Below are 15,021 nucleotides of genomic sequence, written 5' to 3' on the forward strand. Positions count from 1 at the left end.
TTGGCCAACATTACTGCTATTAATACTGTAAGATCCTGTTAGGAACAATTTTGTACCTTTATTTCTGAGAGTGCACTGCAAAAATAACTGTAAACCACAAGGAAATGCTCTCTAATTGTCTTTCCATTTTCTGTAAAATTAACTGAAAGGAACAACAGCTTCTGATTTTAAACAGCTGTAAAATATCCTTATTTTGCACAATTTTGAACAATTGATTCATAAATATGTTGCATACAATTGCATGATAAAAAATAATTTCTAGTTTCCTTGCAACACTGATTTTGTTTTATGTATATATACAAATGTAAATAAGAAGCATCTTAATACATTTTGGAAGAGTTTTATAATGTTACAACAATAAAGTATTTTCATACTGTGTTAACTCTCATTCTAAATACTCTTTTTAACACTGGAATATGAAAGTAGTGTTAGAACCGCTGTTAATGACTTGGAAATATTGCTAATGTAATTTCATAAATTTTCTACAATATACACTAGTGGTCAGAAGCTTGGGGTCAGTACGGTTTTTAAATGTTATTTAAACATAAGCTTCTCCTGCTCACCAAAGCTCATCTCAGGGGCTCATCTCCTGTTTTCAAAATTCTCCCAAAATTCTTGAGAAACTGTTCTACTATGATAATTAGTGATGAAAATAAATGATGTTCAGTAATATGTACTTGTGTTTACTAACTAACTACCTTACTCTTGCAAAATGCGGAAGAAATTTTTTTTTTCCCATTTGGCGTGCTTTATTAAATTCCATAAAACTCTCACCAGTCCTTACTCCTTATTTGCGTCTAATACCCCAGTTTGTCACGGCGGCATGAATGAAATGTTCATGAGTTAAAGTGGAACTGCCAAACTGCAGTTAAAGTCAGGCATCCTGCTGATTTGATTCAGAAGTGCACTTTTTTTCCAGATGGCTCACAGGTAAGGTATACATCCTTGCTAAAATATCAAGGTGAAAGTCATCATAGCTTACGTAGAATAGACCCAGCTCCCAAACCAACTTCAAATATTTTTTTTTTAAATCGCACCATATGAGTCTAGCAGCACGTTTACGTCGATAACGGCCAACCACTAATACATATTTTTTCTCTCTTTGTTAAATGTATATTTTGAAATTTACAATACTTTATTTAATTTGTGTGATGGAAATGTTAAGTGTGAAAAGTTAGTCTTTTATTTTGAATTGATTACTGTAATGGATGCAAAAGGATACACGGAAGATCCGACATTAAATCGCACATGGTCACAGCATCTCAGCAATATGGTCTGCAATGATCTAAAGTTTTAGCTCCTTGTTTAATTGGAGAACAAGGTACTGAAACTTCATATTTCAATGTGTTTTTTTTGTATTGAGTTTGTTTTGTATATTACATTTAAGTGACGTCTGTTTATTTGTATAGACCATTCCAATGGGGTCATATGTCATTGGCCCATGAAGATTTCCTGATTGTCATTAAACTGTTTATAACTATAACAAGAGGCAGTTCAATCATAACTTTATGTTAAAACATCTCTCATAACATTATTTATCAATATGTGGCTCTTTGAGATTCTCGGAAGCTATAGAAATTAAAAATGTAAAACAGGAAATACATACGTTGGGAGCATTGTTTTCGTTTACATTCTTCTAAATGGTGTATATGGCTTTCATGTTTATTTGTCTCACGGTTTGCTTATACTGTATATATTTATTTATATATATGTATTTTTTTTTTCTTCTATGCAAAGCTCTTACGATTCAATTTTCTAGAGATTTGTGTGAATGCTGCACTCAAATAAATAGTGGGAAAACACCAGAGAAAGAGTCAATTCTTTATTGAGCCATGCAGGAAGCTACAACTGCTTTTTACCCAGGGTTATAAAACACCCCATTTGTGGTTTTAACCCTGCATTAGGATGCTACATTCGATGAACTGAGAAGATGTGCAAATGATGTCTAAAAGGTCGCCTGCTGTTCGTCCTATCAGCGATAGTGACCACACAAATGTTAGGAATAGATTTAGGAGTGAACAGTGTAAAGCATCTGTTAATAAATACCCAGGATTATTCGTTAACCCCAGGTATAGTTTGAGCATCGTGAAACGTGAGTACAGTTAATGTGATTTTGTAATCCGGCATTTAGGATGACCTAGCATGTTTTGTGAGTTTCATTTGATCCAAATGTGTTTTTAGAAGGGATAAAATGACAATATCTAGAGATTACCGATTGAATGTTCATTTGAAATGATGGCATGCAACATGAGGTCATATGTCAAAATTGAAGCCTACTTCTAATCAAATCTGTTTATACTTCATAGTGAATTCTGTTTTAGTAGTCAGTCAGTATTCTGCCAACATAGCCACTCAATAGATCTGTCATTCTGAGTTATCATGAAGTTGTAAGAAGAAAGCAGTGAGGGGCCAGAGAATAAAGTGTACCGATTGGCATGCTGATGGGGAAAGAAAAAAAAATGAATAGCTAGATAGGTGGGTTCCCCGGGGGGTTGACTGCAACTGTGCAATACAATGATGAAGAGTGCGAGATGGATCTGCACAGTCAACTCAAGAATGCGTGCTTTGGGCTTGTAATAGGTAGAGAACGTTGAAATTGGACTGGAATGCCTTGAAGAGCCTGTATACAACACAGCCTGTCTGCAATCCACTAAAACAAGATTATGTATGATGGATCTGCGTGGGAGCTGTACCCTATATATGCTTTTAAATGATTTCAAAGGGAAATTCTTTGCATTGAAGCTGCTGCCAATTCCGCAGGGCACAACCATACATTACCACACAAAACATGGAAGGTTTGGGGGTTGAATAAAGTCCCTCAGTTGAGTTGTTTGTAAAAACGACCTACGGTATTGGCAAAAGGATTATCTACATTTTTTATTTAGCACACACTCTCGTCCAAAGCAATTTATGGTGAATTTAATTTATTGCTTTTTTTATCATCATAGGTAACTGAAGCCAAAATATACCATCTGAGCTTTGGGAATATCATGTCAAACACACAAAAAAACAGAGGACATACAGTACAGTTGAAGTCAGAATTATTAGCTGCCCACTGAATCTTTCTCTCTTTTTCAAATATTTCCAAAATGGTATGTAACAGAGCAAGAAAATTTTCACTGTATGTCTGATAATAATTGTTTTCTTCTGGAGAAAGTCTTATTTGTTTTATTTTGGGTAGAATAAAAGCATTTTTAAGTTTTTCAAAAAAACATTTTAAGGTCGAAATGATTAGCCCCTTTATGCTATATTTGTTTTTTTATAGTCTACAGAACAAACAATCAGTATACAATAACTTGCCTAATAGGGCCGCAACAAGGAATTGATTAAATCATTTAAAATCGATTACTAAAAGCATTGACAACAAATTTAATAATCGATTTGTCATGCTGTGCCATGCGAAGACGTTTGATTATTAAAAAAACTGTAGTTGAGTGTGGAGCGGAGAGAAGGCACTCTGCCTCTCGGGTGCACTGATGCCAGCAGAGCAGAGCAACGTTTGAGGAAAGGTACATGGTGAAGGCAGAGAAATCTATGCGACCCTAGTAATCCAAAGTGTGACCAAAAAAAAGTGTGTTAACGACCAAATATGCAAAAGTGTTGACGGGAGCACCAAGGCAATGATCCAGCACCTGAGACTCAAACATGTTGGAGTCTTTGATGAGAAGGAAGGGAGCAGGGTAAATCACTACAGAATCTTGCTTTTGTTCCGTTTTGAAGTGAGGCATTTAATGTCCTTGTTGCTGGTGTTATTTGTTGTCCAGATCGACAAGCATGAAGTGAAAAGTACAAACTGAGCTTTGGAGCGTTGGCTGGTGCTGAGCAAGAGAAAGACATGTCATATTATCACAATTATGCAGTTTTTTTTATCACCCAATGCTTATTTTATGTTTTAGACATGTAAAACTCTAAAATTTAGAGTTTGTAAAACAGACAAGAAAGTGTATGAAAGTCTAACAATTCATTCAAAAATAATTTGCTGATGTGTAATATTCATATCAGATACACGTAGTGAAAGTAACAATAAAGTTCAATCTATTCTTCTCCTAGCTGGCCAGCCACTTGCTTGCATGATTTTGGGAGTACCTGATGAATTTACTTGCTGAATCCTGCGTGTTTTGCTTTTATAAATGAGGCATGCACCTGGCCGCAAGTAAACATGGCGATACCCATCTCATCCTATAGATCACGATCAAGATCATCTATAGATCTTTCAACAAAAAAAACATTCACTTATACATTTAGTATCAAAACGGAATAGCATAATAAAAGGGATACATACAGCACTGCGGTGTGTCACATGCAGGAAGGTAGATCTCCAGGATCAGTATTGAGCAATTCTGGTCTAGTACTGTATGTATCTTGATTAAAGAATTATTTTTAGATATTTGGATTGAAAACAGGACAAAAAAAGTTATTTTTAAAATTATTATTACTATTATTATTATTATTATTATTATTATTATTATTATTATTATTAGTAGTAGTAGTAGTAGTAGTAGTAGTAGTAGTAGTGTGTGTGCACTTTCTAAAGATTTTAGTTCTGTTTTTGAATAAAGAGTTGGAAATTAATGCTTTTCTTCTTTTTTTATTCATCGATTAATCAAAAGAAAATTGACAGATTATTTGATTATTAAAATAATAGTTAGTTGCAGCCCTAATTACCCAAACCTGCCTAGTTAACCTAATTAACCTTAAGCCTTTAAATGTCACAAGTGTCTTGAAAAATATCTAGTCAAACATTATTTACTGTCATCATAACAAAGATGAAATTAATCAGTTATTAGACATGAGTTATTAAAACTGTTATGAGTTATTAAAACTATAATGTTAAAAAAGTCTTCTTTCTGTTGTGGAAAAAATAAACGGGGGGTGGGGGCAAATAATTCAGGGGGGCTAATAATTCTGACTTCAACTGTATTTGCTACACTCAGTAGATTACACTGCACTACCAGCACATCTGCTGAAAAATAAGCTTACAGATGGATATGATGAGAAAGTCCAAAGTATTTCTCACTATTAACATTGACAAGTGGCATGGCTGTTTTTGGCACTGCATCTACATCAACTCTCAATGGGGCATAAAACCATTGTGGAAGATACTTTTGCACACAATGCTACCTGGATGATATGACGGCTGCTATTATGCTTGTTGTAATTTAGGAGAGCTGCAGATGCATGAACACTGGAAGGCAGGTCAGCACAAATGACAGAGAACTTTGTTTTTGATGATGGCAGTCTGCAGAGGATAGTTGCACATTTCCAACATCAGGGTTTTAAAACATAACTACAGCTAACAAGCTTTTTATTCCCTACTTACCCTGCTACAAAGACTAGCTTACACCAGCATGAATTTTCATGCATTTTTTTTAAGGCAGCATAAGCACTGGCTTTGCTAAAGTGCACACTGTAAACCCTAATGCTGTAACTAATTAATTGAATTGAGTTCTATTAACTTAAATCATTAAAATTCGTTTATCTTAATTAACCTAGATGAGTATTTAGAACTTTTTCTTATTTTTGAGTTTGAAAAAATTTAATCTTTCAAGTAAGGTGAACAATTCTGCTGGGTTTAATTTATACAAAATGTCTCTTTAAAGTTTCATTAACTCAAAATCTGTCAGCCCAGTGATTTTGCGTCTGACGTCATCCAGGTTCACGTACGTGCTCATGCTTCATTCGTTTTTTTCAAGATGGCGGATCGGCCTCGCTTCACACTACAGTAAGTAAAATATTTACAAATCCAAGAAATATTAAATGTATGTTTTAATTAATATAATCACAGTAACAGTTCAATGTAATGTAGAGTTAATCAGGGTGCGTTTACATGTCGTACATTACAGAAAACATGTTTAGCCTCACTTGTTGCTAACTAACGTTAACATTGCTGTTTAAAAAGTTAGAATCAGTGCAACGTTAGCGTTAGTTGTAACGTGTTAACTCTGAATTTTAACAGAGTGTGATAAAGACAAAAATATTTAAAATCGGCAGATTACATTTTTCAAAAAAATTTAAATCTTGGCGCGAGTATGCCTTTTCTCAGCCTGTGCTGAAGTTGTCATGGAGACGCGCGCTCTCACAACCGCATGTCATGGCGCTGCGCTGAAATCCATCCAGTGTGTGAATGTGGTATTATCTTTGCAATCTGTAGGCACTTCGGAAACGAAAGGCGCAAGAAACATAACGTTAATCATAACTCAAATGATCTCCGCCTAAACACTTAACGGTATTTTCTGATGACGCGCAAAAACGTAGTCTCAAAACTTAACTCTGTCACACGCAGCTTGTTGCTTGCTGATCCATGTATGAGGATAGCCTGACGGAGAACATTTAAGCTGCGCTCCTCACCTGAGCAGGTACAGAGCAGAGCTTCATTTTACACTACCACATTGAGATAAAGTTGGTTTTATATTCATACATTCATTTAGTAACAACTTGTGACTCGCTCCATAAATTGTTTACCATGGTACTTTGTCTATTCGTTCTGAAATCACATGCAAGTATGACATGAAAACAACATTACACTAAATGCACTATTTTTTTTGACTGAACAATGTTGTACTAATATAAAACTAACTTTACCTCAATCACCAGCACTGATCAACACTTAATATTTCCTCGCGCTTAAGACGACATCTCTGCATATCAATGATTACCTGATTAATGCGATCAGTTAAATGAGTTTAAATGTCATTTAGGTCAAATGTATTTTAAAGGTATAATAAAAGTTTTTTTTTTTTCAATCTATTTTTTAAAATGTTTACTCTGGAGAGAATATAAACAGCTTAAAAAACAAAGTATGCATATCTATAACACATTAATACAAAATTATGTTATTAAAATAATAACAAAACAAAATATTCAAGACGTGGTAAACAAGACATAGTTTTCTGATGTGCAAATTTTGTAGCTTAAAATATATTTATATCTTAAAAATATAAATATTTTAGTCTATATATTTTTACATCATTAGACAATAAGGTAAGTTTTGTTATTTCTAGCTTTTAAAATCAGGCCTTAAATTTCTTTGTCGTCCTATTCAGTTTTAGAAATTTCAATACTGTTTAAATTAAATTTGTGTTCATCAAATCAAAGCAACTAACATGATAATCAGCTCTATTGCTAACCGTTTTGGAGGTTAACGTTAGAAAATCATGCAATTGTACTACTTCCACTCTCAGCTAAATGACACTGTGACTTTGTGTACTTACAGAATTGAAGGTCGGGTGTTGCTGACTACAGATAGGAACTACAAGGAAAGTGAAACTTCAGCTAGACCTTGAGTTCAGTTTACAACATGAAGATCCTGCTTTCAACATCTGATCAACACCTGATTTTTTATCTGAGGTAAAAAATAGATAAGTAAATGAAACATAATAATAATAATAATAATAAATTTTTTTCTAGAATTGTATATTTTGTGGTGTGGGTTTGTTTTATGAAATTCTCTCTTGTTTCTTTTTGCTGTTTGCAGAGTACCAACATGTTACAAATGAGAATTTTCCCCACAAATTCTTTGCACAACTGGACCACCACCTATTTCATTTGATGACAATTTCAAGGCAAACAGCATCCAAAACTGGCAAGACAGCAGATACCCTGGCTAATCTTTTAAAGGCTTATGATGAGCAGGAATGTTTGGGGTCACGTGTTAAAGTATACATTAAAATATAATTTGAATTTTTTTTTTTTTTTAATTGATTTAAAATCATTTATTCATCATTTATTATACTTGATTTCCAGGAACTGCATGATGTCAGTTCATGACGGACTACTCTTATCAGAGGTCTTTTGGTCTTGCTGCGTGAGCGTGACTTAAGATTCTTTAGGAGCACCCTGGTAAGACTTCATTCATTCTTTTCACAATTAGGCATGTTTAATAAAAAGATGAAAGTTTTGAAAACTTTTACTTAACATATTTGTAATCACGGATAGTTGATGAATCATATAATATTGGCTCAGTCATTTTGATACTGTCCTTACATTAATATCCTTGAATTATATTTTTAGATTGATAATCCTGCTGACTGAAGATGCTTTATTGGCCCTGCATTCACTGAGGGTCTCTGTTGTCCTGAAGAATGAATTGGACACCACCCACAGCACACTTCCAGACCTTTCTTGTCTTGTATGGATTAATGTATGTTCTTCACATAATATATAGTAAAGGACTTTGAACTTGTGCAAAAAGTTTTGCTTGGCATGGATGATGGAAAATAAAAAGTCTCGTAGCATGGAAACCTTAAAGAATGAGTTGATTGTTTTTTTTTTTACTTAATAAAGACTGTCTCTGGGGTAGTAACTTCAAAACATTTATTTACCTTTAATTCGTAAGGGTGCATTTTATTATATATAGGGATAGTTTGTCCAAATGTAAAATTCTGTCATTTACTAACTCTTCACTTGTCCCAAACCTGCTTGAATTTCTTGCTTCTGTTGAACACAAAAGTTAAGTAAAGCTGACAACCTGTAAGCACTGACTTTCTAATAGGAAAACAAATACTGTGGAAATCGGTGGTTACAGGTACTTTTTTTTTTTTTTGGTCAAAAATAACCTTTTAAGTGTTCAACAGAAGAAAGAAACTCAAACAGGTTTGGAATAAGTAAATGACAGAATCATAGTTCAACCAAGACTGAATATATATATATATATATATATATATATATATATATATATATATATATATATGCTCTCCGTCAAACAGAAATTGGGGGAAAAAATAAATGGGGGCGAATAATTCTGACTTCAACGATATATATATATATATATATATATATATATATATATATATATATATACAGTTTCTGTGTAGTTTACACTAAACGAGTCACTTCACAGAATGTGCACTTATTATTTTTTTAACGAATGCCTTATTTTATTTGTGAAACTGACGATGGAGAAGTTAATTTTAAAAAATGCTATCAAAATGTATGAGCTGGGTGATTTAAGTATTTAAAGTTGAAAGAAATTAAAGCAATTAAGTTAATTGGTATTAAAATGTATGAGCTGGGTGACTAAGTATTTAAAGTTTGGAAAAATTAAAACAATTAAGTTAATTGGTATTAAAATGTATGAGCTGGGTGACTAAGTATTTAAAGTTTGGAAAAATTAAAACAATTAAGTTAATTGGTATTAAAATGTATGAGCTGGGTGACTAAGTATTTAAAGTTTGGAAAAATTAAAACAATTAAGTTAATTGGTATTAAAATGTATGAGCTGGGTGACTAAGTATTTAGAGTTTGGAAAAATTAAAACAATTAAGTTAATTGGTATTAAAATGTATGAGCTGGGTGACTAAGTATTTAAAGTTTGGAAAAATTAAAACAATTAAGTTAATTGGTATTAAAATGTATGAGCTGGGTGACTAAGTATTTAAAGTTTGGAAAAATTAAAACAATTAAGTTAATTGGTATTAAAATGTATGAGCTGGGTGACTAAGTATTTAAAGTTTGGAAAAATTAAAACAATTAAGTTAATTGGTATTAAAATGTATGAGCTGGGTGACTAAGTATTTAAAGTTTGGAAAAATTAAAACAATTAAGTTAATTGGTATTAAAATGTATGAGCTGGGTGACTAAGTATTTAAAGTTTGGAAAAATTAAAACAATTAAGTTAATTGGTATTAAAATGTATGAGCTGGGTGACTAAGTATTTAAAGTTTGGAAAAATTAAAACAATTAAGTTAATTGCAATTAAAACGTATAAGCTGAGTAACTTGGGTATTTTAAGTTAGGTGAAGTGTCTTGGTTGAGTACAACAAACTCAAAACTTAATGTTTCTGTTTACTTAAAATAGATAATTTCATAACTTAAAAAATTTGACGTAACTGATTACCTCAAATTTTTTGAGTTTTGTCAACTTATTCGGGATTACAGTGCAAGCAACGTGTGTGAATGTGTGTTTTTATATAACTTCTCTGGAGGGAATACATGTAAAAGGTGCTATATTCCAGCTCTGTCTCTGTGGACATACTAGCTGGTGTTTTGTATAGCAATCTATTTCCACACATGTCCAGTGAGGGAAGAATGGGATTTCTGACAACATAATTCAGTATATAAGATGTTTTTAACAAATAATTATCTTGTTTACTCTATTTTATTGCATGATTACTACCCTGCATATTACAAGTTTGTGTTTAAAGGTCATATCAGTCCTCTTCTGGTCACGTGGCTTTAAGTGGTTTACATGTCAATTTTCTCCAAAACTTTCTCTATGGCATGGTGTTGCCCTTAGGCAACAAACCAGATTTTTTTTTTATTTTATTTTATTTTTTTTTTATAAAATATCACAAAAAAGTTGAATAACAAGTTGGTGACTAATGAAATTTGATGTGGATGTGGATTTGACCTGTCCATTGGGAGCAAAAGAGCTATTTAGGGGACCATAGCCTGCTTGAGCACACTGCCAGCAGAATGTCACTTTTTGTAATTAAGATTTAACTAAGATGTAACTAAAATGTAACTTTTTAACATGTTTAAATTTAAATATCCTTATATTAAAAATATATGCGATGTGCATGGATATGTGAAGAAGCATGCTGGACACTTTTGTTATTATGTCTACTAAAATGGTAGTTTTTTATTTGTTTCCTCAGGACAACATTGTACAGTTAGACCACTTTTGTTAAAACAATAACATCCCAAGAATGGAAATGTCCAGAAATCTATAGCTATTACCATAACATTTATTTTTGTTATACTTTAAACTATTATTCACAGAAATATTGAAACATTTAATGGAGGTAAAGACAAGATTGAGCAGTTAGGCTCATTCCTTCTGACAGCGAGCTTGATGAGTGACATTAGCTATATGTTTCCATTTAAAGATGCAAATTAATCTAGTTCATGTTTAACCCCGATAAAACAAACCTGATTAAACTAATGTAGTTATTCAGGCTTGTTTGAAACCTACAGGTAAGTGTGTTGAAGCAGGGTAGAAATTGAAGCCTGCAGGGAGTTTGATGTGCATCTGGATTCAGCCCAGCTGATGGTCATGGATGCACAGGAAGGGAAATACAGCAGCCTGATCTCACAGGGAAACTGAGTGACAAGGAGACTGAGTTCAGTCGTACGAAAATGTAAGATTTTAAAAAAGGAGGTGTGACACCTAACCCCACCCCTTGCCCCAACGGTCATTGGGAGATGAGTAAATCATACTAAATTGTACAAATTACCACTAAATCAAAAAGTTTCGAATTGCCGTGAGATTGCGTTGAATACAGAGTACCATGATGCAAAGGTTCATCTAAAGGAAAGTGCACAAACTCTGTCTTGGAGGGCCTATGTATTGCAAAATCCAGCTACCAACCTGCCAACACGTTTCTAGTGTGCTAGCTTGAGCTGGTTTAGGTGTGTAATTTGAGTTAAAGCTATAGCCTGCAGGACACTGGCCCAGCAGGACCAAGCTTGGGCACCACTGACCTAAAGCCAAGTGACAAAAATGTGGCACCAACAAATGCTTAATGAGGTTCCATAGGAAATAATAAACATGGGTAAATAATACATTCAATCAGTACCCCACAATGCACCATTTACGGCTAGTTATTAAGTAAATATTATTTGTTGATATTCATTTATTCATTTTCTTTTTGGCTTAGTCCCTTTATTAATCTGGGGTTGCCAAATTATCCAGCATATTTTTTACGCAGCGGAAGCCCTTCCAGCCTCAACCCAACACTGGAAAACACCCACACACTTTTGCACACACTCACATACTGTACACTATAGACAATTAAGCTTATTGATTTCACCTGTACTGCATGTCTTTGGACTGTGGGGGAAACCGGAGCACCCAGAGGAAACCAACGCGTACACGGGAAGAACATGCAAACTCCACACAGAAATGCCAACTGAGCCAGTTGGGGCTGAGCGACCATCCACCGACCTTTTTGCTGTGAGGCGATTGTACTACCAACTGCGCCACCGTGCTGCTACTTGTTAATATTGTTTAAATGAAATTAAAACATTTTTAATGTATTTATGGCTTGTTTGTTCCTCATTTCACATATTATAATATATAGAAAACCTTGGTGTTTTAGTGCCTTAACTGCACGTTGTTTCCCTGAGGCAACAAACCAAAATCTCCTGTGGGTGGGGTGGGGCACATTTGATGTTGGATTTATTTTAAGGGACCCCCAAGCACCCACAAATTAGGGTGAAATATTAGGGTGAAAATCATGCCATAGAGGGTTAAGCACAGCAAAATGTGAAATAAATTAGCAAAAGCTTGCATTCTCAGACTCCTGCATCCACATGCACATGAAATTAAACGAATGAAGCAAATAAGTATTGAAACAGTGCCAGTGATGTGCAGTATGTGTTCATGATTTGCGTTGTAGGGTATGTGAATAATGCCTGTAAAAGAAATCACAATTCTTAGTGAATAGTCAGAGAAAAAAACAAATGTTAAGGACTGTACTGTATATGGCAGTAAAGTGGTTTGCTTATTTCATGTAAGCACCTTAATACAATTAATTATTGGTTCACATGTGATCATAGTCAATGTCAAAACAGTCTTGCATAATTGCATTTATTATTACTATTTAAACAATGAAAAGCTTAAAAAGTTATTTAAATACAATTGACAAGAAATAGAACCAAACCTATAGTGTAGTGAGTGGGACAGGGCCAAGATCTGTGGGAGCACCTGCAAGCCACATAATAATTTAGAAAAGATAAAATGAGAGATGATGGAGGAAGACATCTTACATATGCTAGATAAGTTGGTGGTTCATTCCACTGTGGTGACTCGAGATTAATAAAGGGACTAAGCCAAAAAGAAAATGAATGAATGTTAATTGGTTCTCTGCCTCCTTTTTCCTGTAATAAGTATGATAACTGACAGCTGCCTCGTAAAAAAAAAAAAAAAGCCACCATCAGCCACCACTGCTGGAGACTATAAGGATGGCATTACATGTGCACTGCACTGCAGAGCCCCAGCCCAGCACACACACACACACACACATATGCTCCAGCCTAATGCACCACTGCCACCTTAAGCACTCAAAAGTCTGCACTTATTACACACCTTTCTCCACTCTGCCCTCAGCACTTTTAGAACAATCTGCTCTCAGGTAACACCTGAACATCCACTTATCGTTTGACTGGGCTTTATTTTGTCAACACACATGACCTTAGGTGCCCAACCTGATTCAAGCAGGAGAAAAGTCATCCAGTGGAGTCTGGCAGAGAAATATATTAGTTCTGCACTTTAGTTTCCCCAAATTTCAAGGAAGGGTAGGGTTCGTATGAGTTGTCTAAATGCTCAAGATTACAGTTGTGTAAGCCACAATCAAATTTGTTAGTTCTAAAAATGTTAATTATAATGTTTCATTTTCTTTCTATCCTGTTAAGAAGAAGAAAAAAAAACATTGTTACTGCTTACTTTTTCTTTTTTTTTTTTTGCTTTCTTTTTTCCCCTGTAGTTGAGCTGAGTAAGCAACCACTGAAATGACAGCTACACAATTGCTTACTATGAGTACCCAGCAGATACACTACTAAGACATTAGCCAAGATGTAAGTCATAAGATGTTAATATTAGGTTAGATTTAGGTTGCCAGCATCTGGACAATGACGACGTGAAATGACATTGATATTTGGTTGATTATAGGTTGTGTTGGAAAGTGACCAGAATCCAACGTGGAGCCAACATCTTAAACCAACGTCATATTGACGTCAAATACTGACATTTATTCGTCAGGTATGGCAACCAAAATTCAACGTCTGATAGACATCATAGTAGTAACGTCCACACAATGTCAAGCTGTAACATCAGTTGATATTTTGTTGCTTTTAGGTTTTGTTGGAAAGTAACCAAAATGCAACATCTATCCGATGTTGGAAATTAACGTCGGCCTTACGTTGGGTTTTGATGGCAACCTGATTTTCATTTCCACCCAAAATGCATTATCCCAGAACATTGGGGTACAATGTCAATCTGACGTGATGTTGATGTCCTGTGCCTGCTGGGTAGTATATTATTAACTAATGATAATTTCACACTAAATCGACAAATATCAGTTTATAGAATATCAATACTCATATTGCACATTCCATCACACAACAAATGAAATCAACCCCATAAAAGCCATAAAACCCAAAACAAAATTAACACTAGATACAGCGATACAAGACAGAGATCGACTTAGTGTGATTTACAGTTGCAAAAATATTAGTCCCCCCTTTTATTTTAAATTTTTCTCAAATATGATGTATGATGCATGATGTAGAGTACTGTAATGTCTTAGTGATGACAAAATAGAGGATCTTGCTCACATATCAAGATTATATGGCTGAAATGAATAAAAGAAGTAGAGTTTAATAATTGTGTTACAAAATGCACCCTACTGACCATAAGGTTGTTCGTTTCTGAAAGTTTTGGAATTTATTATGATTCCTGACAGAAGTTGTGTTGCCTTACCAAGTTTTTGGAACAACAAATAATAACTTGACTTCTAGTTAATCATTTGGCTTAAAAAGCAAAGGCCTCAAGATTATGCTTATTTTACTAAAACAAAATATGATCATGGCTTGATTTTTAATTATTAAATTAGGAGAGTAAGGTCTGACTTTACTTAGACAAAAGTCTTGTCACTTAACAGAAATAATGTACTGTATAGAATTTAAAGTAATGCTGCAGTGGAAAAAGAATGAATATTGCGTACGACTCCCAGGAGCTTGGAGGACTGCATCATACATCTCTGCAATTACTCAAACAACTTATTAATAAAGTCATCTGGAAAGTGTTCGTGCAGGACTCCTCTAGTTCATCAAGATTCTTTGGATTCATCATCAATGGCCCTCCATCTTACCCCAGACATTGTCAATGATGTTCAAGTCTCATGACTCTGGCAAATCCCAAAGCACCTTGATTCTCTTTGCTCTCAGGAACTTTGATGTGGAGGCTGAAGTATGAGAAGGAGCGCTACTATGCTGAAGAATTTGCCCTCTCCTGTGGTTTGTATTGTAATGGGCAGCACAAATGTCTTGATACCTTAGGCTGTACATGTTGCCATCCACTCT

At 34.3% G+C, this 15,021-nt stretch overlaps 2 long non-coding RNA genes across 3 annotated transcripts; both read left to right on the plus strand.

Annotated features, from left to right (window-relative positions):
- The first annotated feature begins 4,514 nt into the window (after positions 1-4,514).
- LOC147843176 (uncharacterized) lies at positions 4,515-11,841 on the plus strand. Its single transcript, XR_015496158.1, has 2 exons — positions 4,515-5,400; positions 9,877-11,841. It is a non-coding gene; the product is annotated as an uncharacterized LOC147843176 (long non-coding RNA).
- On the plus strand, positions 5,678-8,250 carry LOC147843177 (uncharacterized). Of its 2 annotated transcripts, XR_015496157.1 has the most exons (6): positions 5,678-5,722; positions 6,284-6,356; positions 7,214-7,347; positions 7,475-7,656; positions 7,744-7,839; positions 8,011-8,250. It is a non-coding gene; the product is annotated as an uncharacterized LOC147843177 (long non-coding RNA). The 2 variants fall into 2 exon arrangements; XR_015496156.1 differs by lacking the exon at positions 6,284-6,356.
- Positions 11,842-15,021: the final 3,180 nt, after the last annotated feature.

The sequence above is a fragment of the Danio rerio genome, chromosome 7 (assembly GCF_052040795.2).
Source record: "Danio rerio strain M-AB ecotype USA chromosome 7, GRCz13ab, whole genome shotgun sequence".
NCBI classification, from domain to species: domain Eukaryota; kingdom Metazoa; phylum Chordata; class Actinopteri; order Cypriniformes; family Danionidae; genus Danio; species Danio rerio.